Here is a 25318-nt window from a genome sequence, read left to right on the forward strand (position 1 = left end):
AGAGGCGTCCTTTCTGGCAGTAGTGAGTGAGTGAGTGTGTGTGTCTGTGTGTGTTGTTTTGCTTTGCTTTTTACAACCCGAGCTCACGTGGAAAAGCAGAGAGAAGCGTTCAGCAAACACGTGGAGATTCTTCTTTTTCTACTTATGTAATTAGCCCAAGAAGCTTGCCTGGCTTGTTTTGTGCTATGGCCCCAACATCCTCCAGGCTCCCTGGCCCTCACGGAGGCGCGAGGAGCTGGCCAACTTAAAGTGTGAATCAAGTTCAGCTGCAAAGATCTGAGCTCCCGGATTTTGAACATGAACCCCACCACTTAGCGCAAGAGCTCTGTGGATGGGCCCCTGGCTCTGAGCCTCGGAAGTCCCTGTGGACTAGCCACCCATTCAACTATTTCTCTGCCCAGGGACCCTCTTTGGCACTTGGCTCGAGTACTAGGGATTTGATCCGTTAAATTCCTGTAAGGTCAGAGGCATTTGGCTGTGACCCGTATAATCAGGGAGTTTCTGGAAAGGCAACTGGAGGCGACATCTCTAGCTTACCACCATAAAACAATCCAATACACCGCCAATTCTGAGATGATCTGAGAGGGCTGGATGCCATACCAGGAAGGGACTGGGACTGGGGGCCTCTGCAGCAAGCTGCCTGACCTATTCCCCCCCCACCCCCCACCAGCCCAAGCAGATCTGACTGAGCCAGTTATAAATCTACTGGTACCATTTCTTTTTCGTCACTTGCCTAATCCTGTGCCCTTCGTTTCATGTGCTGTAATTATTAACATCTGCTTTCTGAGCCCGACTCGCATGGAGTTTGCAAAGGCAGTGCTCAGTCGAGAACAATGGTGACAGCTGTTTCATTTAGCCTGGGGCCAGCACTTCCTGTTCAGTCTGCATCTGCCCTTCTGTGTGCAATTTCGGTTTCAGGGTTTTGTGTTTTGTTTTCTATTTTTTTTTCCCCTTCATCTGACCTTGCTATATGTTTAAGAAGAATTTCAAACTCTACACTGCAGCTAGAGTTTCTAGCACATAGGCGCATTCGATTGGCGACAGGCGGAGAGAAAGCCCAGGTTGTCCCCTGCAGCTAACACAGCCAAGGCCCAGGGCAGGCAGGAGAGCTGGCCTGAGATTCCAGCACTGAGCGCCGCGGAGAGCTCTGAGGCTGGAAGTAGGAATGCCTGTGAGCTCTTTGGGACTGTCCGGGCACAGGAAGGGTAGGCTCCACTTATCTGTCCACCAGCCTGGGCTCATTGCCATCGCTTCTTTGATAAGGATCCCCTTGAGGGACCTGTATATCCAAGGGTGGCCACCAACACACGGGGCCCCTCTTCTGTGGGCATCAAATAAGTTACTCAGATGGAGCAAGACTTAAGAAACTCAGCTTTGCTTTTCCCTCAGAGTCACCAGGTGTACAAGAAATTCCTCCTAATATGCACAGGGAGGCCCGTGGAGTGGAAAGGCAAAGCTATGGAGAGAATAAAGGAATCAACTTTGCAATCGGCATGGACCCTATAGCATACAAGGCTGTCCTCAGGGGACAAAGGGATAGGAACCCACACCTGCCCTTACACCCACCCCCTCTAACTCTAATACGACCTGACCCACACTTTAGGGTCCCCAGCCCAGCTGGTATACAGATGTCAGGTTATTAATCTGAGAACCCCGCCACGAGTGCCAGGTTAGAGACCTCAACATTTGTGCAAGGTACCCTCAGGCCGTGCTGAATATTTATCAGCCTGAACAGGGTGGAACCCAGTCTTTGCCTGGATAAGAAGTTGCAGGAAGGCACGGCTGCTCTGTGAATGCTCAAGGTGCAGAGTGAGAATCAGAGAGACAGAGACACGGTGGCTCAAATGGGGACAGAGGCAAGGGTGACTCAATGTCTATGCTTTTCACTGGATCCGAGGGCATCAGGAGGGGAGAGGCCTTGGAGTCCGCCATCCCTCCCCTTTATGTTCCTTAACAGGTGACAGCACGGACATCTGGACAGAGGAAGTCACTGACCTACTGCTAAGGCTTGGCCAGCCTTGACCTAGCCACAGAAGCCAGCAAACATCAGTTGTTGGTGGTTCTGGAAGCTGGAGGCGTGTCTCCATGTCACTGTGGAATGTCCTTTTCCCATCCGAGCCACACTTCTAAAGTGGCTCTGGACCCCACGCCCAGGTGGGAAGAGCAAGGGAGACTGGCGAGAGACGCTACAGTTTGGTTCTTACATCTGAGGTCACTTCAGGATTGTGACTTCTGGCTGCCAGTGGCCAGATGTTCCCCAAAGCTCTTAAGACAAGAACTAGCTGTAACCTGACGCGGAGGGGCATGGACAGAGCTGGCGAGTGGACGATGACCCAGGTCTCCTGGAGGCTGAAGAGGCAAAAGGGAGAGAATCAGAGGACAGGCTGGTGTGGGGAGCAAGGAAAGCCTGAACCTGAGGAGGCCCACTGCTTCCTTGACAAGCATTCTGACCTTACAGGGCCCTCCTACATTCTGGATTGCAGGAGAAGAATTGCAGGCTCTGAGGACTCATGGCCCAGTGAGGCCAGCCAGGACCCCTTCACCTGCCGCAGAGAGCCTCCACCTGCTGGAGGGGCTCCCCTAAGCTGGTTGCACTTGTCTCCCTGCCCCCACTCCCGGCGCTGCCTCCCCCTCCACCCTTCCTTCTCTTTCTCACTCACTCCTTTTCTTCTTAAAGTTAATTGCAACTTTTTTCTCAGCGCCCTGATCTGGATAAGCCACATCTCATTAGAAAAAGATTTAGCCAGAGCCAAAGCAGGCAGGAGAAGGAATCCCTAATCAACAGAGAAAAGATTTGGGTGTAATTGTTCTCTCCCGCCATTCTCGCCCCCTCCTTCCTCCAATCTTTTTCTGCTCATTAATCTGAAAAGAAAGTCGCAGGCTAATGTCTTGGTGTTCAAGTATCTTCTGCTGCCGTGGCAAGCAATTCCAGGAGCTTGGGGACGGGGTGGGGGGGTAGGGGGTGGCAAGCAGTTCCAAGAGCTTGGGGACGGGGGGGGGGGAGGGTTGGGGGTGGCAAGCAGATCTGTGGTGATTGTGGGGCACAAGTGAAATAGTTCCGTTGCGAGGGTTAGGCTTGAAGCACCCTGGTTGGGACAGTGTTGTGCATGTGTGTTTGTGAGATGCTTTGGTTATGTTATGTTTGGTTGTTTTAATTGGTTATAGGTATGAGTGTGTGAAGTACTTTGATTGTTGGTTGTATGTGTGAAGCCCTTTGTGTTATGGGTGTGCGTGCATGCATGCGTGTGTGTGTGTGTGTGTGTGTGTGTGTGTGTGTGTGTGTGTGTTTACCTCTTTGACTGTTGCTGTGGGTGTATGAAGGGCTCTGATTATTGGGTGGGTGTGAAGCACTTTCATTGTTGAGATACATGAAGGGCTTGGCGGTTGTGGGTGTGTGTTTGTAGGTGTGAAGTGTTGGGGGGCGGTGAGATATAGGTAGGTGAAGAGAGGGGAACCTTTTCATTACTGCTCTGTGTGTGTGAGGTGGTTTGGTTGTCAAGGGATGTGTGTTCAGCCCTTAGGTTGCACTGCATGCACTTGTGTGTGTGTGTGTGTGTGTGTGTGTGTGTGTGTGTGTGTGTGTAATGCTTCCTTTGTTTGGAGCCTGTATATCACCTAACACATGGCTGCTTTGGTGTTTCCTTCAGGGGCTTAAATGATGACACAAGGAAACTGCTGAGCTTAGGAGCAAACCATCTTCCCCAGGCAAAGACCCTGGCTATTCCAACCGTCAGCAATAGAACAGCGCCCTGTGTTCATGCTCTCCAGAATTTGAAATTTTCTTCAATGATCATTTGCCATTGGTGGGAAAAGGAAAGGATATTTGATGTGTTGTTGTTGTTGTTTTGTGTTTGTTTGTTTATTTTTTGTTTTTCGAGGTAGAGTCTCACTCTAGCGCAGGCTGACCTGGAATTCACTATGCAGTCTCAGGGTGGCCTTGAACTCTCACAATTCCTAGCTCTGCCTCTCAAGTGCTAGGATGAAAGATGTACACCACCACGCCTGGCTCATATTTGAATATTTTTAACTGAAAAAATTAACACATGCTCACAAAGGAAGTAGTAATACACACTCCTGGTAAAATGTGACTATAGGGGCTGAGGCTATGTATGACTCAGCAGGCAAGAATGCCAGCTATACAACTATGAAAACCTTAGTTCAAAGCACATGAAAAGCCGGATGTGGGGGCTGGAGAGATTGTCCAGTGGTTAAAGCCTGAAGGCCTGGTTCAACTCCCCAGTACCCATGTAATAAAGCCAGATGCCCAAAGTGGTACCTGCACCTGGAGTTAGTTCGCAGTGGCTGGAGCCTTGGTACCCCCATTCTTCCTCTCTCTCTCTCTCTCTCTCTCTCTCTCTCTGTTTGCAAATAAAAAATGAAAGCTGGATGTGGTCACGCATGCCTATGACTGCAACACTATGAAAGCACAGAGAAAGGACAGTCACTGGGGCTCGCTGGTCAGCCATTCTGACTAAAAATGGCAGTTCCAGGTTCATTGGGGGACTCCTTCTCAAGGAAATAAAGTGTCAGAGTGACAGAGGAGGACACCTGACGTGCTCTGGTCTCCACCTCCATGTGCACAGGGCATGCACATCTGCACACACAAATGAATGCACCACACACACACACACACACACACAATATATGCCTACTATGAGGTACTGGATCATAGAAAGTCACCATCAGGCTGGAGAGATGGCTCAGCAGCTAAGGCGTTTCTGCAAAGCCTAAAGACCAGGGTTCAAGTCCCCAGTACTCACGTACGGCCAGGTGCACAAAGTGGCACATGCATCCGAAGTTGATTTACAGCAGGTGGAGGCCCTGGCACACTCATTCTGTCTGTCTCTCTCTCTCTCCTCTCTGTTTCTCTCTGCTTGCAATAAATAATAAAAATACTTTATAAGTTTTTTTTTTTTTTGCTTTTTAAAATATTTCTTTCAGAAAGAAATAGAAAGAGGGAGGGAGGGAGAGAGAGGCGGGGGGGGGGGGGGAAGAGAGAGGCGGGGGGGAAAGCTGCACCAGAGCCTCCAGCCACTGCAAACAAAATCCAGACACATGTGTCACCTTGTACATCTGGCTTATGTGGTACTGGGGAATTGAACCTGGGTCTTTAGGCTTTGCAGGCAAGTACCTTACCTGTGAAGCCATTGCTCCAGACCATAAACATATGTTTTGAATAAGAAAGTCATCACCCTTGGCATCCATCCCCAGGACTCCTCCCCAGCATCCCCTTACAAATACCTTCTAAATACAGTCTAAGACACACACGATGGTACAGGCTTCTGGAGTTTCTTTGCAGTGGCTGGAGGCCCTGGCCTGCCCATTCTCTCTCTCTGCCTGTCTCAGATAAACAAATAAATAAAAATAAATAAATACAGACTCAACATGTTGGCACTTATTACAGACTACCCCCACCTTGCCTTTTCAGTTCTCACTGTACCTCAGAGATTGTTCTGTATCCACATATATTTATATCCACAGTATGCTTTTAACGCGTATGAGAGAAATAATAAGGGGCTTCTGTTCTGGACAAGCCGAGCACAATAAACATAATTATAGTAGCCTGGCATGATGCTAAGCTTCATGGTTATTGCCTCATTCAGTGCTCAGGAAACACCAGGAAAAAAGTCATTACCCTGCTCATAGATGACACCCATGCCAAGAGAGGTACTGAACCCACATGCAGTATGGCAGAGCTGGGACTTGAACCTAGAGAGTCTGAGTGAGGCACTCTGAACGAAGGAAGTGCCTTCAGGAAGCGGGGGTGTTCCCAGAGCCCTGGAGAGAATGTGGGTGACTGGGCACGTGCTGCCCTCAGGCACACCCAGGAGCTTGCGAGCCCCAGGTCTGCACCCACTCACCTGCGTGCCTCATGCTGTCCCAGCCCACGCTTGCAGAGCCCCTCCCTTTTCCCTGTTGGTCACCCTGGGCTCCGGGTCAGACCTTGACACCTCTCAGCACCACGGGGACGACTGCAGTGAGGAGAAGCTGAGTCCGCACCACCTGTCCTGACCTTGTTGGTGGAAGCCCGGCTTGAATCACTTCATGTTTCCGGAACACAACTTACTCACCTGATAGTTATCCAGTGGCGGCACTGGCCATGTCCGCGGAGCTCTTCCTTGAGGGTACACCTGCTTGGGCCACAGAATCGCCTGGAATGAGCAGAGCAAGGGCAGCTGGAGAACAGGCTCGGTGTCCACGTCCCACGGTGGCCAGGGCCATCTTCTTCCTCATCGCATCTCAGCCCACTGTGCTTGGTACAGATGCTGTCATTATAGCAGGACAGATGACAAATGCGTACGTGTAGAGAATGCAACAGACCTGTCTGGGACAATGGAGGAAAGTGACCCAGCAGCGAAGAGTCTCAAAGACAACCAGTGGCCCACTGAGAACAGGGGAATGCCTAGAACAGAGCTAGCATTTGACAAGGAGCCCGTGCAAACCGAATTGTGCTTTCGCTGCAAACTGTACACAGATTCGAAGATGGGATGTAAAATGAAAAGGCATGCTAAGTATCGCATGAGCAAGTGGTTTTTGACTAGAAACCAAAGTGACATTTTTAAGATATTGAACAATTTATAAATACATAAAACAACTTATAAAATTTAATAATAGGGGCTAGAGAGATGGCTCAGCTGTTAAAGTGCTTGCCTACAAAGCCTAATGACCTGAGTTTGAGTCCCCAGGACCCACGTAAAGCCAGATGCACAAATTGGTGCATGCATCTGGAATTCTTTTGCAGCGGCTGGAGGCCATGGCACATCCATTCTCTATGTCTCTCTTCTCATCTCTCTGTGCTTGAAAATACATAAACATTTAAAAATGCTTAAAAAAAATTAATGTCTCATGCCAAATGCTTTGGCCGCTGTTGTCTAACCATTCACTTATCTCTGAGACGGAGTCTTGCTATGTCGTCCAGGCTGCCCTGGAACTCACGGTGTTTCTCAGGCTGACCTTGAACTTGCTATGGTCCTCCTGCCTCTGTCTCCTGAATGCTGGGGTTGTAGCTGTGCACTACCACACCTGCTTGCTCCCACATTAATCCTTTAATAATGTGGCTACTACAAAATTTCAAGTGACACAGGGTGGGTGTTGCAGTCAGCTTCGCATTGCTGGCAGAAATCACCCAACCAAGAGCAACTTGTGCGGAAAAAAGTTTTACTTTGGCTTACAGACTGGAGGGGAAGCTCCATGACGGCAGGGGAAAATGACGACATGAGCAGAGAGTGACATCACTCCCCGGCCAACATCAGGTGGACAACAGCAATGGGAGAGCGTGCCAAACACTGGCAAGGGGAAACTGGCTATAACACCCATAAGCCCACCCCCAACAATACACTGCCTCCAGGAGGTGTGAATTCCCAAGACTCTATCAGCTGGGAACCTAGCATTCAGAACACCTGAGATGGGGGACACCCGAATCAAACCACCACAGGTGGCTTGCATGTGTGACTGACATTTACACTGACCAGCCCTGCCCTGCCGCACAGGACTTCTTTACGTGAAGAAGCACTGTCCCCATTGTGCTGAGGAAATAAGCAATTCAAAAGTTGATGGCCCTGGGCTAGAGGCATGGCTTAGCAGTTAAGACACTTGCCTGCAAAGCCAAAGGACCCTGGTTCGAGTCCCCAGGATCCACGTTAGCCTGATGCACGAGGGGGCTCACGCGTGTGGAGTTCGTTTGCAGTGGCTGGAGGCCCTGGCATGCCCATTCTCTCTCTCTCTTTATCTGTCAAATAAATAAAAATAAAATATGTTTTTAAAAAGTTGATGGCCCTGAGCGAGGACACCAGGTAACAAATGAGAAGCCAGCATTCAGAGGCGCTGTGGTCCCCACTGGGGCAGTCTGCTAGTGAGTCAAACTCAGGCAAGAAATGACCTGTTGTCTCTGTGATCTTGCGTGGAGAAGTGCTTCCTGCAGCAAGTGTACACTGGAAATCTAGGAGGGCAAAATAAAGTCCTGTGAGTTGACATTTGACACTAGCTGGGGACCCTAAGGTGAAGGATGTGCTTTGGGGTGAGGTTCTCTGTGTGAACCTAATCGGGTTCCATCTGCTCCCGAGAGGCAGGGCCCCACTCAGCAGATACCTTTTTCCACATGGCTGCGGGCAAGCTGGGTCCTCTGGCGAGGAACATCCTCCCTCATGTTACATGTAAGTGAGAATGGTTGGCCTGGAGAGATGACTTGGTGGTTAAGGCATTTGCCTGTGAAGCCTAAAGACCCAGGTTCAATTCTCCAGGACCCACGTAAGCCAGATGCACATGGTGGCACATGCATCTGGAGTTTATTTGCAGTGGCTAGAGGCCATGGTATGCCCATTCTCACACACTCTCTCTCCCTCTCTCTGTCTCAAATAAATAAATAAATATAAATAAATCAGGGGAAAAAAAACTAAATGAGAATGAAAGGAGTCCACATTTGAGAAAGTCACTCTGACAATCAATGTGATTTAGTTCAGGGGACGTAATGTGCACGGTGAACCTGGGACCCAGGAAGCACTCAATAAATAAATGATGGTTCCTGCAGTCCTTAGTTAGCCAGCTCACCAGTTGTCCAGCTCTGCAGGGGGAGGCAGGATGCTCTACTCTCAGGCAGTCTACCTTGGAGCACCTACCCCAGTCGGAGGCAGTCAAGGGCTGCATGTGATCAAGACAGCTTCACCTTGAATTGGCTTTTGGAGGCTTTGTTACCAATGCAACCCAATGCCCTGATTGATTGGGTAACAGAAGCGCCAGCAAGAGAGCTGCTTGGCACGGGGCCTGGCAGGGGGGAGATTCAAAGTGTTCTGGTGTGTTCCGAATAGGACTAGAAACTTTTCCACATTGCAGTCATAGATTAGGGGCTGACTCCTTTCCCTGGGTAGCGGTGGGCAAGCGTCATTTTTCTGTCCTTTGGTGGAGTGACATACACCCTTGCCACAGGCCCCTCTCCGCACCCTTCCTCTCTTTGTGGGAGAGACTGACCTTGTTTCTTATCAACTGTTTTCACTTTTTTTTTTTTAATGCCTAAATTTTGTTGGTCTCCTGCACTAAAGATAGGGACCTTATCAGCTCCCCAGCTGGCCTCCTACACCACAACCCTTTTATCCAGAGCAATAGCCTGCTTTAGTTGTAAGTGGGGCATGAGTTCATCTCCAAGATTGTTATCTTGCACCTCATTGGGAGAATCTTGAGTTCAAAGCACCGGCAGCAAAGGCGTCTGTGGCGTTCGTAGGCTGCCATCTGCTGGACAGTTCTGGTATGACGGTGTCTAGCATGTAAGGTAATTCACAGGGGACAAGGCTCATGCAGTCAGTCAAGAAGTATTTATTGAAAAGAAATGACGCACTGCCTCATAGTCCTGAGCATTTGGGATTTATCCCCGAACAAAACAGATACATCTCCCCATTCCCTAGCATGTTACTGCAGAATGATAAGTGCATGAAAAAAAATGTCAAAAGTAAAACATGACAGGGCAACGGAAATGCTGGGTGTCAGAAGGTAAGATGCGATTTAGTTCTCAGTGTCAGCTTCATAGAGAAGGTGGCCTCTGAGCAAAGACTTGAGGGACCTTGCTATGGGATGAGTGAAACTGGGAAATGCAAAGGTCCTGCGGCAGGAATGCATTCCCACATCCGGGAATGCAAAGACGTTGGCGTGGGTGGAGAGAGGGAGTCAAGGAGGAAGAGTCAGGGGGCTATCACAGGAAGGAGGAAGGCCAAATGGGGGGGCTTTGGTAGGGGGACATACCTGGAGACCTGGCTGTATTAGCCTGTCCTGACTCCATAACAGATATATTGGGCTGAGTGGCTTAACAAACACAGATTTATTCCCTTCTCTGTTTTAGAAGGTGGAATCGGAGGATCAAGGTGCCCGCCAACTCCATTTCTGGCTTGCAGGCAGCTACCCCAATGTGTCCCCACACAGCCCTTCCACGGAGTACACTCAAGGCCTACAGCCTTCCACATACAAACCTGGGGGAGGGGCCCAAGCCCTCCATCTATAACATTGGCCTTGCATCAGAGATGCTGTTTCCAGAGGGGGGAGGGAAAGAGACCGTGATGCCAAGACATCTGGAAAAAGCTGTCAAATCCTCAGGCCCCTCTGACAAGTCACCTCATTCATTCAGAGAAGACATAAGTCAAATGGGCAGAAAGCTGAAGTCCAACCACATGTTCTAAAGGGACTGTGAGAGTCTGTTTTGGGGTGTGTGTGTGTGTGTGTGTGTGTGTGTGTGTGTTATGAATGGTGTATGTGCATGTGTGTTAGACACCCACCCTTCTCATATGCTCTGCAGAGGCAACAGAGCCAGGGAGCTTGGCCCTGTCCTGCAGTGAGGTCACCATCTGCTGGCACCCCACATACTTGGCACTGCTGGCACCCCAGACACTTGGCGCTGATGGCTGCAGTAGGTCCCGGGAGATGGGAGACCGGTGCTGTGGCTCTGACTCGAAGCCCAGCAACTTGTCCGCAGCTTCTGCTCCAGCAGGACGGGCATCCAATCTCCTGGAGGAGCTATGGACCCCAGAGGGTCCCTTATTCATGCCTCTGCTTTTCACCAAGCACTTACTATGTGCCAGGCTCTGGTGTGTGTGCCAGAGGCACATTAATGAGTATTCTAGTTGGATGGAAAGTTGCCTGGCATAAGGTGTCAAGAATTTAAAGGCAGGGAGATGACTCAGCAGTCAAGAGTGCTTGCCCCAAGCATGAAGGTCCGGGAAGAGCTCAACTTCCCACACCCACATCAGCCGCCGGATGTGGCCCCGGTACGGAGGCCTGTGATACCCTAGACCTAGGGTGGGGGCGGGGCAGAGACTGGAGAACGGCTAGTTCCCACTAATGAAGAAAAAAAGCAAAAGTGGCTGCTCTGGGTTGAGTGAGAGATCCCATCTCAAGGAAACTGGTGGGTGGACACAAGGAGGACACCAACATCCTCCTCTGGCCTTTGCACATGTGAGCAGTGTGCACGAATCTGCACAGATGCTTGAGCAGACGCCAGACACTAGAAAGAGGCACGCGACCCCACAACGTGACGGCGGCGACAGCTGCCACACCCACTCAGAATAAATAAATCAATAATAAGTAAATAAGTAAAACCCTAAACCAAAAGATAGACAATAAAACCTCACGATGAGAAACGGTTTGCTTTGGCTCACAGTTTTGGCAGTTCTGTCACTGATCAATCGACTCCATTGCTTCAGCACCCTTGGTGAGATGGTGACTCGGCATATCATGACAAACAGCTTGTGGCAGAATGAAACTACTCAGGTTGTCTCAGAAGAGGAAAAAGGACTGAGAGAGAGATGAAAGAACTGGATTTCCACTATCCTCTTCTAGGGCACAGACTCAGTAGTCTAATGAGCACCCACTAGTACTTCCACATAGCACACGGACCCATGGGGGTGCTTATCCAAACCATAGCTACCCTTGAAGAGCAAATGACGACTTGTTCATACAGCAAACATGGTGAACCAGGCAGAGCCCAAGATGAAGGGAAGAAATCAGCTCAGACACAAGGTGGTTCCTTACGACCCCTCTCGATCCATCTAGACCCTTTTCCACTGGCTCTCTGAGCTGTGAGGCTTATCTGTGTGGAACACAGCACCGGTTCCTTCCTCTCCCCATGGACCACACTGTGGGCTTTTGGTTGGTCTGGTCAGTGGAGGCCTGGGCAGAAGACAGGAGGGCAGGGAAAGGATGAAGATTGAGGTGTTTTTTCCTTCATTTCTTTTCTCCCAGGCTGGCTGCCACCTCACCAACCCCACTGAGGTTGCAGTTCCCCTCAAGGTCACCTTTCCATGACTGTCATCTTCTGAGTCAGGTAATTAATGTTATCTCCTTTCCCCTCAGGCCCACGGGTGCTGAGCATCCCACAGTGGGTTACCAACTATCCCTTTGGCCCACACACTGCCCATGATTTTGTTCATGGTCCTCTGACATCCACATGCATGCAGTGGCACGTATACACCCACATTCCCTCACGCGCACATGCATACATCATACACACACACTCCCACACACATATATACACACACCTACACATAGATTTTTTTAAAGGAAATGAATGGTTACATACCTTTGTTTCTTCTCAAATGAGCTGGAAGATTCTCCTCTGAAATTAAAAGAGCTCTGGATCACACCCTCCAAACTCAGGGTCCATTGCAGAAGAGGTGGCGGGAAGAATGTAAGAGCCAAAGGAAGGGAACACTCTTCCAGACACAGAATGGCCCGGATATCCATGACTAGCACTGCCTTGTACTGCTTACACAGAAGCCGCATAATAAGAGGAAAAGGTGAGGACATCAAAATAAAAGAGACACAAATTGAGAAGGAAAGGGGATATGATGGAGAGTGGATTTGTGAAGGGGAAAACGAGAGAGGGGAGGAAATTATCATGGTTTGGTGTCTATAATTATGGAAGTTATCAATTTTTAAAAGTTGGAAAAAAAAAAGAATTCAAGATTAGGAAGTACCAAACAGGAAAAAAAGAGAGAGAGAGAGAGAGAGTCCTGGAGGCACAGTGATGGCCTCTTTCTACCTGTGAGGAGTGAGGGTCCCACAGCGGAGCTTCAGCCTCACACAGCCCCTTGCAAAGCCTGAGGTAGAGGAGCCAGTCAAGACGCCGGGTCGCCACCAAGCCACCTCCCCATGTCGCCTTCGTAGGCAAAGTCGGCTCCCGGATTTCAACCTCTGCATTTGACTTGCTTTCAAGGAGAAGGGGTCTACCTCCAAGTGCTCCACTTCCCTCGGACACCCCAGACAGGGCACAAAGCAGCTTTGAACGGAGACAGCGCCTCTCTGCCAGCTCCCTCCGTCCTCCTTGAGAGTCCCGTGAGGCACTCACTACAGTTCTCCACTGGTTTTCACTAAAGATGCCTTGACAGACCTGGACTTGGGAGAGTTCCAGGCCAGCCCTGTCCCCACGCATAGGCCCACTTCTTAGCTGCTCATACTCTTGGAAGGTGACCTAAGGAGGAAACTGGCTTTGGAGCCCTAATGTTTCCTGAAGCCTCTGGAAGAGGAGATGATAGATGACAGTGCTGGGAGCCCCGGGAGGGAAAGGTGGGTTCAGGCATGCCAAGACACAGAGCTAGCGGAAGCGCAGGCGGCAATTGGGAAGATTTGGGAGCTCTTGGTCTGTCGTTGGGTTTCACTATGTCACCATTTACATGCCTGCGTTCTGTCCAGAGCAGGTGAGGGAGGAGAAGGAAGGAAGGCAGGGTGTGCCTGTGAGCCAGCCCGACCCAGCTGGGCAGATAAGGCAAGGTGTGGGGGAGGGAGGCGGGGCTGCTCTGGAAGGCTGAGGGTACTCACGGGGGGGGGGGGCGGGGGGGGGCCTGGGCTGGTGCCCACCAGGCAGCCGCAGCAGGGGGCTGATGAAACTTTCACCGTAGAACTTGCCTTCACACCGACTCCCATGAACATGTAAATGTGCTCTTCCAGAAAACGAGTAGCAACTCTCTAGTACACAGCACAGAGGTGTCACAAAGCTCACCCTTGTGAGGCGCTGCGAGCAGAGAGTGTCAGCAAAGTTGGAGGGGGCATTAGAAAGGCAAGACAAGGCAGAGCTGCGACTGCCCTCACCCCCTGGTCTCCACTGATCGCTCTGGACACACACTTAACACTTTCTAAGTGTTGGGTTTTCACATAGGGATGACCACGCTACAGTCCACAGGGCACACCGCAATCGCCTGCCCTGGTTCCTGTGAGGTCGCAGGCCGTAGTGCCCCAAGCCTGGTCTGAGACTGACCCTGGCCGAGGTCGGTTTTGCCAACCCACGGGACACGCTTAGATAAGTAACAAGGTATGGGAGGGTGCCAGCTCCGCTCAGCTGCACTTTCTGCTCCTTTCCAAGTGAACATAAAACCAAAGCAGGTATAAGTGACCTATTCGATCAGTCAGGAAGTTTGGCAGAAGGGACCCAAGCCTTCACGTGGTGACCATATGGCTGCTTAGAGGTCCCAAGATGATTAGTATCTCACTCATGTCCAGGGAAAGGGGGGTGCGGGTGGTCACCAGGCACAAATGTGTAGGATCACGCATCTTGACAAAGCGACCACAGCCCTGGACCTATGGGCTCAGAAATGTGATTTGTCACTTATTAAGTCAGAGTCATTCACTGGAAGCGTCCCCCTGGGGAGACGGTGATGGACAAGCACGCTGGGCCCTCAATGAGTCCTGCAGAGCATGTGCATTTTGGAAGTGCAATTCCGTCATCACAAGGGTGCTTATAACAAGCGGTGCTGATGTTTTGTTTGTTATAATATCTATGACAATGGTGGTGGTCACCTATACCCTATGACGGATACTGCGAACAGCCGCCGTGTTAAGTACCTGACATCTCCTTAGTCCTCGCAACAGCCTAGCTTCAGAAATGAGGAAAAGGTAAGTGACTTCCCTAGGGACACCAGTGATTAAGGAGAGGAGCTAGATAAACTGACCAGGCAGATGGTCCCCCACATGCTGAGCCTCAATGACTGTTCTCAAGTGCTTTGCAGGAGAGCTCTTGGGAAGCCAGCGACCATTGCAGGTGCTCAGTGAACTGGGGATGAAGGTGGTGGTTGGATGCAGTGGGCCACAGAGGCATCAGTCAGTCCATAATAATTGACACCCTACCAGCACAGGTCGGCCAGCCTCATCCCTTACTTGAGAAAAGCCAAGGACACTGTGCTTGGCCTTGTTTTGTTTTGCTAAGCAAAGGCATCATCTTTCTTAGGCCCGCCTGGTTGCACACACACACACACACACACACACACACGCTCATGCACACGCACGATGATGAACACTCACATAAGCTCACATGCCACAGATACAGTTCATCCCCGACTCCCACGTTTACATATGAACCTTATGTACCATGGACCACACACATGGGTGTGCACACATATATGTTCTTCTGAGGACCTTATTCTTTTGGGATGTATTAACACTACACCAGATGAAATAGTCTCCCATTCCTTGCTTTGGACCTGTTATGTTCATTTTGTATAACTTTGTTTCTAAATATTTTATTTTTGTTTACTTAACAGAGAGAAAGTGGGGGGAGGAAGAGAGAGAGAGAGAGAAAATGGGCACATCACAGCTTCCAGACACTGCAAACAAAACTCCAGATGCGTGTGCCACCTTGTGCATCTGGCTAACGTGGGTCCTGGGGAATTGAACCTGGGTCCTTTGCCTTTGCAAGTAAATACCTTAACCACTAAGCCATCCCTCCAGCCCCATTTTGTATAACTTTTAAGACCACTTGATATCCTTAAATCCAGAGCTCCTCCCTGTGTCCCAGAATCGCTGTCTGGCTACTTCCCTTGACACCCAAAACACACAGGTATCTGAAGTGGCCCCTTGGGGCTGAATGTCCACATCTATTCTCCATGTTCAAATGCTGGAACTGGGCTGGAGAGATTGCTTAGCAGTTAGGCGCTTGCCTGTGAAGCCTAAGGACCCTGGTTTGAGGCTCAACTCCACAGGACCCACGTTAGCCAGATGCACAAGGGGCCCACACGTCTGGAGTTCGTTTGCAGTGGCTGGAAGTCCTGGTGTGCCCATTCTCTCTCTCTCTCTCTCTCTCTCTCTCTCTCTGCCTCCTCTCTCTCTGTCGCTCTCAAATAAATAAATAATTTAAAAAAATCATTAAAATGCTGGAACTGCCTGCTTGGTGTTCAGTAAGCTCCAAAACTAGTTTACCACCACCACTACCCCCCAACAGCTTGGCCTTGGCTCCCTATTCCTGTGTAAATCAGTCCAGAGTATGCTGACCCTCACTACTGGTCAGCATTTCTACTCCTTGTTTGATTTGCCAGTCGTCCACGCTGGTGGTTCAATTCAGGTGTCCCCCATAAACTTAGTTGTTCTGAATGCTAGGTTCCCAGCTGATGGAGATTTGGGAATTAACGCCTCCTGGAGGCAATGTGTTGTTGGAGGCAGGCTTATGGGTGTTATAGCCACTTTCCCCATGCCAGTGTTTGGCACACTCTCCTGTTGCTGTTGTCCACCTGATGTTGGCCAGGGGGTGATGTCCACCCTCTTCTCATGCCATAGTTTTCCCCTGCCATCATGGAGACTCCCCTCAAGTCTGTAAGCCAAAATAAACCTATTTCCCCCCACAAGCTGCTCTTGGTCTGGTGATTTCTGCCAGCAATGAGAAGCTGACTGCGACACCCACCATTCTTGATGACGCCGGATGAGCCGATGGGTCTCAAAGCTATACGTGCTGTGATCCAGAGCGAAGTTCTGCCCCAGGAGACAATTGACTAGGCTGAGGAGCCAACACAACCCTCAGTCACTCCATGCTACAGGGGTCCTGAGCAGGGAGGTGCAGACTGGAAAGATGGCTCAGCGCTTAAAGGCGTTTGCTGGCAGAGAGGGGACTGCAGAGCAGGTTGGGTTAGGAAGGCTGGCAGGGGAGGTGAGATTCTGGGCCTCCTTGTGGGTTGGATTGTGTCTTCCTCAAGGTTGAGGTTCAACTCCTAACCACCAGAACCTCAGACTATGCCATTATTCGGAAACAAAGTCATAATAGATGTAGTTAAGGTGAGGACCCAGCCCAATATGACTGGGGTCTTACAAGGCTGTGCTTGGAGAGAGATGCATGCAGAGGCACATGAGCGGAAGGCAGAGAGTCAGGTGAGCAAAAGGCAGAGATGGCGAGCCAAAGAATGCCAGACGCTGCCAGCCAAACCCTGGAAGCTGGAGACTGGCAGCGACCCACTCTCCCTCACTAGCAGAGGACAGGGAGGTGGCAGGGAGGTGGCAGGAGGAGGAAGCCATGCTAACCTTGGCCTTCACCGTCAGCCTCCAGCACCAAGTCAATAGACGTCTGCTGGTTAAATGCCTGACACTGTGTTCTGTCCCACAGGCCCTAGCACAGGCTGCGTGCCGTGCCCAGAAAGAAACCTTGCTGCTAGTTGCTGAACCAGGTAGGTTCTAAGCCCCCATGCCCACCGTCATCATTTACAGAACTATTAAAAATGTTTAGCCAGAGCCGGGCATGGTGGCACACGCCTTTAATCCCAGCACTCAGGAGGCAGAGGTAGGAGGATCACCATGAATTCCAGGCCACCCTGAGACAATGTAGTAAATTCCAAGTCAGCCTGAGCTAGAGTGAAACCGTACCTCGAAAACCCCCCCCCAAAAAAGTTTATCCAGGCAGGGTGGTACACACCTTTTAACTCCAGCACTCAGCAAGCGGAGGTAGGAGGATAGCTGTGAGTTCAAGGCCAGCCTGAGACTACATAGCGAATTCCAGGTCAGCCTGTGCCAAAGAGGAAAGCGCCCTCAAAACTCCAAAAGACAAAAAAAATAAAAGTTTAAATCAATGCTTTAAGTTTAAAGGTTGGCAGCCAGGGCATAGAAGTAGGCTGGCAGTGAGGGAGTGGGCAGGATCTGGGTGACCCACAGAGCCAAGCCTTCCCCCTGCCTATTTGCAGCTGAGCCCCCATGGCCAGGCAGAAAACATGATGCTCAAAACCTGGCCACATCCCCAGAAGTCTCTCCCAGGCCTCTGTATGCTCTGCCAGCTGGCCAGGCTCCCCACGGCGTACCTGGCTGGGAGTCAGTAGGAAAACAGTGTGTGTTTGTTGAGCCCTGCACCAAAGGGCGTTAGATCAATGCAAAGCTAATAAATTAGCAAGAAGTGGATTTGTTGATTTGCGGTGGTTAGAGCTTCAGGATCCAGGGTCAGCTCCGGGTCCTTTCCACAGCCTGGGGTTGGCTCCAGCATGAACTCAGGAGGGGAAGGTGCCAGTTCTGAGTTGAATTCTGTCCTCCTAGATTGGAATCCCAGCTACAGGCCTGTGACTTGGCCTCGTTTGAAAACAGGGTCCTCACGGGTTTAATCAAACATAGATGAGGCACGCTGGATTTGGGAGCTGCAGACCAGTGACTCGGGATCACGCAAAGGAGGCTTGGACGGGCACACACAGCCAGGAGCAGGAGCAGAGACGTCAGAAGTGCATCTGCAAGCTGAGCTGAGGTAGGAAGGTGCCCAAACTGTGTAACCTGGGAAGCTATATCTTCTGGGACCAGGTGGCTGTGTACTTGAGGTGGGGGAAAGGCCTGGGATATGGACAGAGGGCCATGAACCAGGGAGGATGAGACGGCTGCAGGCTGCTTTAGGGAGTGGTCTTTGTGAACCTTCACCTGCTGTCTGCACTGCCGCACAGAGAGGCTGGTGGTACTTGACGTTCAACTAATCCCTGCTGTAGCCACCACCACTGCCCACTGTGCCCAGGCTTCCCAGCACCCTCTCTTCACCCCATCCTTCTGCCTCTTCCTCATCAATGGCCCCTTCCTCCAAGGCCACTGGACTCTGCAGGCCAGTGTCACGTCCTTCAAGTCCAAGTTCGATTTGGCATCTGTTGTGACTACTTGGTGGAGAATGCGCCTCCCTTGGCTTTGAACCTACTGAGTGGACAAGGAATGACCTAGCTCTTCTTGCCAGCGCTTCACCCACGCCCTGTCTGGTGGGGGTTAGTGAAGGGTTTCCATCTGCCTCTTTTTTTAAATATTTTTATTTTGTGTTGGTCCTGGGGATTGAGTTCAGAGCCTCACACGTGCTAGGCAAATGCTCCACCGTGGAGCTATAACTATAGCCCATGAATCTGGCCCCATCACTGTCAGATTGGCTCACCCAGGACTACGGTTCTATGTGTATTTTGCAGAATGTAAGTCTGCAGAGTGCCTCACCCGTGCTCTGAGTTCATAAGTGAATGCGTTTTAAGTCTACGCACCACAGCCTCATTTGCAGTCATTGGTGTGCTAAAGGATGCAAGATACCTTGCAATAAAGAGCCCAACTTAGGCCGGGCATGGTGGCACACGCCTTTAATCCCAGAGCTTGGGCGGCAGAGGTAGGAGGATCACCATGAGTTCGAGGCCACCCTGAAATTACATAGTAAATTCTAGGTCAGTCTGAGCTAGAGCAAGACCCTACCTTGAAAAACCAAATAATAATAATAATAATAATAATAATAATAATAAAAAGAAACCAACTTAGCTTTGTTCAGCCACATATTTCTTGAACTCATTTGCTAACACAGAGCAGAGAATGCCAAGTGCTTATGTTTTCCATTCCCACTTTTATAACCCCTGATGTCTTTTAATTCAGCATTTATCTACCCAGAATAAAGACTACAAGCTGGGCCTGGTGGCTCAGGCCTGAAATCCCAGCTACATAGGAGGCTGAGGCAGAAGGATTAAAAGTTCAAGACTAGCTTGGGCTACAAAGTGAGTTCAAGGCCTGCCTGGACAACTTAGTGAGATCCTTCCTATTTCTGAGTCAAATGAGAAAGGCTGGCTGGGGATCTAGCCCAGTGAGGGAGCAGTTGCCTAGCATATGGAAGCCCCCTGGGTTTAATCCTCTGTACTGTAAAACAAAATAATAATAAAAGACTATACTTCCCAGCTGTCCTTACATCCCTGTGATAAATTCTAGACAATAAAATACAGGCAGAAGCTAATCATATACATGACTTCTCGAAAGGAACTTAAAACAGAGCGGTACGCCCTTTGCTTCCCTACACAGTTCTCTTTGTGTTTTCGTTGTGACTGGAGGTGTCGGGGCAGTCGTGGCCGATGAAATAGCTCCTTAATGGTGACTTTAGACTTACTCTGCATTCTAGATTTATCTCCACACTTTGTTTACCAGGGACAAAAAGGTTAATTCTCCCTTGTCTTTATCTTAAACAACATGATCCGGCGTTTTCAGTCCCATGTAGCCAAATGCGATCTTACCTGAAATTCCCCAGAGCCCATTTTCCACGTCACCAAGAAACTGAGGCACCCCTGCTCCGCAAGGTCAATATTATGATGGGCACAGCCTGTTGCCAGGGCAGGAGCGCATCACAGGGGACCAGCCTCCCTTGCGGGGCTGGGGTGGTTGCACCCCATTGGCTAGAAGTGAGAAGGGACCAAGGAAAGAAGACTGCCAGCACCTGGGCAGGTGCCCAACAGGCATGGTTGTCACAGCTGTGCCCAACAGCCAGGCACAGGGTCGTGGTGGTGTCCCCATTGTCATTCCCCCAATCCTGTTTCTCCCTCTCTCTCTCCAGCCAGCTTTCAGGCTTTCAAGCCCCACCCACCTCTGCCTGCCCTGCCTGCCCCGTTCCCGCTCATGGCCTCTGCCCCGCTGCTGCTCAGCCTGGGCATCACCCTACCCTGCCGAACCGTGCAAACCAGCCCCTAGCCTCTCATCTCGCCCTGAAGTGCTCCTGTGCTTGACACTCAGCATGTCCTTGGTTTGTCCCTTATCTCTTGTGGGTCCCTGGATCCTCGGGCCAGCTGCGGTTCCCCGAACGCAGCCGTGCAGAGGGAGTGGTGACAAGAGACAGAACCAGTGTCAGGAGACAGTCTGTGTGAGCAGCTCGCCTTAATCAACAGGGAAATGGGTTTATAAGCAGTTGAGGGTCCTAAGGGGATTGGGTGCACGAGGTTACTTGCTGATGCCTAATCAGCATGTGGGGACATACATTCCAGCGTGTAGGCAATGGTAGGGGACAGGGGGATGGGCTGTGCAATGGTTGCTGGCTGATACCATATAAGGAGTTTCCTAGGCAACTGGCCAGAGGTCACAGGGCAAACTTAAGTTCAGGTGTGCCCGGTTTGGAGAGGGCGTGGCCTCATGTAGCCATGCCTGGCAGCTCAGGCACATCTACTGAAGGCTCCAGCCTGTGCCTGGCAGTGCCCGACAGTCTCTTGCCCTAGTCCCTGTGTAAGAGGGCTTCATGAAGGAAGGCCCAGTCCCTGCTGGATTTGCTCATTCAAGGGTGCTCAGCACTCCACACCAATTTGATGCCTGGTAACGATTTCCTGAGATGCTTTCAGGGGGCAAACTCCACAGGCCGCGGGGCCCGACTGGGTGATCTGTGCCTTCAGACGGGCTTCTGGTGCTGTTGCCCAAGCAAGGCCACGACCGCCCGGCAGCGTGCACAGCACTCGAGGTGCCCCACTACCTCTGGCCACAGCTAGCTCTTGCCTTAGGGGAGCCGTGGAGGGTGGGGACCTGAGAGAGGCCGTGAGGAGCTCTGCATGGTTGCCCTCAGCAGGCATAAGGACTTGAGGTCAAAACTGAGTGCTCCTTCTCCCAGTACCCAGGCCCCCAGCCTCCCTGCTGGGAGTCCTTCCATATGCCCTTCGGTGCGCCTGTGACCCCTGCATCAGCACACTGTGTGCCATCCTGTGCTTCTGTATGCCGCCCTGAGAGTTGTACTTGCTGCTGTCACTCATGTGACTACATTGCGCAGTGCCGTGTAGGTCAGCAGCCCCATTCTTTCCTCTGGATCACACATTAGTGCTCAATGGCTTGATCGTGAGCCCAGCAATGCCTTGTGGGTCCCACCGAACACACATGTCCAAGTGAGCAAGATAAACCCATACAGTGTGATTACTGCTCCCAGGATGAGGTCCTCCTGCCTCCTTCCCAGCACAGCAGCCAGATGGTCCCTCAGGGAGGGCCACACCCAGGAGAAGGGCCTCATCTGCCCACAGTGGGGGTCTTCTCATCCTGGCTCTGTCTGGTTGTGTTTCTTATCAGCTCCCACTCCCAGATCTCCACGCCCTGTCCTTCCTCCCACCCTGAAACCCCAGGGTGCTTCCGTCACCTTGCTCTTGAAATCCTAGAAGTCCTGGTGTGCAGCCTTCCCACTCTGTCTGGACCACTCCCAAGCCAATGTTGACCCCCAGGAGTCCCACAGCTGACTATGATTCTCTTATTTGGGAATGGGCCAACCTCCCAGATGTTTCTCTCTATGAAATGCACCTGCATAAAAGATTAAAGGGGGGCTGGAGAGATGGCTTAGTGGTTAAGCTCTTGCCTGTGAAGCCTAAGGACCCCGGTTCGAGGCTCAGTTCCCCAGGTCCCACGTTAGCCAGATGCACAAGGGGGCGCACGCGTCTGGAGTTCGTTTGCAGAGGCTGGAAGCCCTGGCGCGCCCATTCTCTCTCTCTCCCTCTACCTGTCTTTCTCTCTGTGTCTGTCACTCTCAAATAAATAAATAAATAATTTTTTAAAAAAAGATTAAAGGGTGGCGGGCTGGGCTGTGGCTTAGTTGGTAGAGTGCTTTCCTAGTAGGCGCAAGGCCCTGGGTCCTCCCCAGCTCTGCATAAACTGGGCGGGAAGGCACGCAGCTGTAATCCCAGCATTGGAGAGGTAGAGGTGGGAGGATCAGAAGTTCAAGGTGGTCCTCAAGTGCAAAGCAAGAAGCCAGCATGGGATACATGTGATTCTGTCCAAAGAAAGAAGAGAGAAAGACAGAGAGAGAGAGAGAGAGAGAGAGAGAGAGAGAGAGAGAGAGAGAGAGAGAGAGAAGGAAAGAAAAAGAAAAGGTATGGTGTTTGGGGAAGTAGCCTGAGCCCCGGGTGTCAACCCTGTCACTACGGTTCAGGGAGAGCAGCTGGCTCAAGTGGAAGGCATCCGTGTCAATCTCTGCTATGCGTCACTCCTTCCCAGCCACCCCTCCACTGCATTCAGGATGGGGGACATCTGAGCTACAAGTGAACCTTTGCCCTTCAACCCTCTTCAGTCTCCTGGGCATAAGAGAAGCTTCTTTTTCCTCCTCTCTGTCCTTCAGCACTTCCCAGGGGGCTGAGAGATGGACTTCCAGATCTGAGCCCAGCTCTGGCTTCACCTGCTCAGTCAGGGGACTGTGGGAGCCTCTCCCTGCTCATCCTCACATCCGGCCTTGGAATATGGCCCTTACTCTGGGGAAGGGGAGTGGAGCAACATGTAGCTCTGCCACTGGGCCTTAGAAAGCAGGACTTCCTTCTCAGTCCTCAGGCTGCCGCCCTCCCTGGGGGCTGGGCTCCCTGCCTGCTCAGAGCAGAGCCGTGAGGGTGGCACTTGGGCACGCTGGGAAATTTGAAAGGGAGCTTTCCACACATCACCCCATCACAGGCCCCATTAACACACAGACTCCTATTTTTAGACAAACTTAATAGAGGTAAGCTTAGCCTATCTTCAAAGCTTTAAGCAGAGGCCACTGGTCAACTTTCCCACATGCCCACCAGTTCTCCAAGGGGGTGAGGGGCCCCAGCCACCCCAGGGTGAGGATATGTTTGGGGATATAACCATATCTGGGGCCCAATAGAAGCACCCATCCAGCCAGAACTCAGCTTCGCTTCCATAGGGCAGGACTCCTGTGTCAGTCACCATCATTTTACGGGGACCAAAAGCAGCTCATGGGAGAAAAGGCCTCATTTGGGCTCACAGTCTCGAGAAGGAACTCCATGATGACCAGGGAAAGCATGAAGCCAGCAGGAGTGGGACATCGCTCCTCGCCACAGCAGGTGGGAGACAGAGCAAGAGGGAGCTGGTTATAACTCATAAATAAGCCCACCCCCAGCAGCACCCCTCCTCCAGAGAGGCTCCCCCTCCCAAATTGCCACCAGCTGGGGACAAAGCATTCAGAACACATGAGTTTCTGGGGGACATCTGATTGAAAACACTACATCTCCCCAGAGAAACTTTGGGATCCACGTGGTGTGATCCCTAAGGAAGAATCAGCTACCAATCAAAGGGAGCTGAGCCCTGGTGCCTGGGAAGGAGGGGGAAGGCTTCTGGAATCAGGTGACCAAGGTCCACCTCAAGAAGCCTGGTGTTCAGTCAGAAGCAGTGACGAGAGGTGTGACTGTGCCCGGAGTCAGCAGCAAAATTGGAAAGAGCCTTGAAAAGTCGAATTTCTGCACCCAGTGCAGCGGTGGACTCCTGTAATCCTAGCTACCCAGAAGGATCATAAATTCACAACCAACCTAGGTCACCTGGCAAGACCGCTTATTGTGTGACTTTTCCCTGGGGGAACAAATATGTATTCATCCCACATAAGGCATCAATGACAGGCCAAAGAAATGGTTATACCCAAGCCTAGCTTGCTAAGCCAGTGAGTTTATTGAGCTTATTTATATGAGTGTGGGTAATTCCAGAGCAGCGGCGTCACCCAAAAGTCCGTCCCAGCACGGGCAACGACTCACACAAAGGTGCATCCTCTCAGCTCCCACCACAACGGGCTCACAGCTCACGGGGCATTCTCTTCTCCCCCGGCAACTGTTTACTGCTTTTAAGACAGGGGAGCTGGCCCTACAAGCATGTAACCTTCTGAGCTTCCTGAATCTTATCATCAACTCTCCTACCAGGAATGTTTCAAACCAGAACAAATAAACTACACAGCTCCCCCACATCTGAAGTGGTCATTGCATTCAGGACCTCACAACGCTATCGTTACTGGCACAAGACGGACATGATACCAAGTCCATCAACATGTTGTCACAGGTGATGGAAGAGGTTAAAAAAACAAGACATCGAAATAAAAGGGCTAGCTGGAAAGAAGAAAGCGTTCACTGGAAGTAGGATAGAGGATAATGAAAGTAACTGGAGGGAATTATGATGAAAATACACTATGAAAATTGTCAATGACAAGTTAATAAATGAACCTTCAGGGCTGTTTCAGCACTTAAAAGTTCTTGCTTGCAAAGCCTGTCAGCATGGGTTCAACACCCATGTTGCACCCAAAAGTTGGACACAAAGTGGCACACGTGCCGGTAATCCCAATGTGCCTGTGGCAATGGGAGGCAGATCTAGAAGAATCTAGAAGCTCATGGGTCACGTGACTGGTGCTCACACAGAGTGGCAAAAATAAGGGAGACCTCGGGCTGGGGGGATGGCTTAGCAGTTAAGGCATTTGCTTGCAAAGCCAAAGGACCCAGTTTTGATTCCCCAGGACCCACGTTAGCCAGATACACAAGGGGTGCATACATCTGGAGTTCATTCACAGTGGCTGGAGGCCCTAGCGTGCTCATTCTCTCCCTCTCTCTCTCCCTCTTTCTCTCTGTCAAATAAATAAATCTAAAAAATTATTTCTTAAAAACAAGGGAGACCTTGTTCCAAACAAGGTGGAAGCTGGAGGACAAACAGCCTGAGTCTGTCTTCCCACCTCTGCGCGTACCATGAGGAAGCACACGCACACACCACACACACGTAGAAGAAGAAAGAGCTCAGGGGCTGGGAGCGTGGCTCATTGGCACAGTGCTTGCCCAGCACACACAGCCCTGGATTTTCTCTCTAGAACCAGGTAAACTAGGTGTGGAGGCACTCACCTGTCAAGCTTTCAAGAGGTGGAGGGAGGAAGATCAGAAGTTCAAGATCATCTCTGGCTACATAGTGAGTTCAAGGCCAGCCTGGGATACATAAGACGCTTTCTCAAACAACCTAAACTGACCAGTTTATGAGGCTGTCTGCCTTGGACATTCATCTTTACAGATGCTTCAGAATCCGACTCTGTGCTCCCCATGCCCCCATGAAAGCGAGCCCTTTCCTGAGTCCAACCTCCCAGCTAAGCTTCCCGACTGACCCA

At 51.0% G+C, this 25318-nt stretch overlaps 1 long non-coding RNA gene across 2 annotated transcripts in view; it reads left to right on the top strand.

The window, feature by feature from the left end:
• The window catches only part of LOC123454854, a 64095-nt gene that overhangs the window by 36979 nt on the left and 1798 nt on the right, over positions 1-25318 (top strand). The window contains exons 1-3 of one of the 2 annotated variants that reach the window (XR_006633521.1): positions 11724-11800; positions 16835-16895; positions 17749-17950. This is a non-coding gene — a long non-coding RNA (uncharacterized LOC123454854). Of the gene's footprint in view, positions 1-11723; positions 11801-16834; positions 16896-17748; positions 17951-25318 lie in introns of those variants that run through there. The other variant, XR_006633520.1, reaches the window with a different exon arrangement.

The sequence above is a fragment of the Jaculus jaculus genome, chromosome 1 (genome assembly GCF_020740685.1).
Source record: "Jaculus jaculus isolate mJacJac1 chromosome 1, mJacJac1.mat.Y.cur, whole genome shotgun sequence".
Taxonomy (NCBI): Eukaryota; Metazoa; Chordata; class Mammalia; order Rodentia; family Dipodidae; genus Jaculus; species Jaculus jaculus.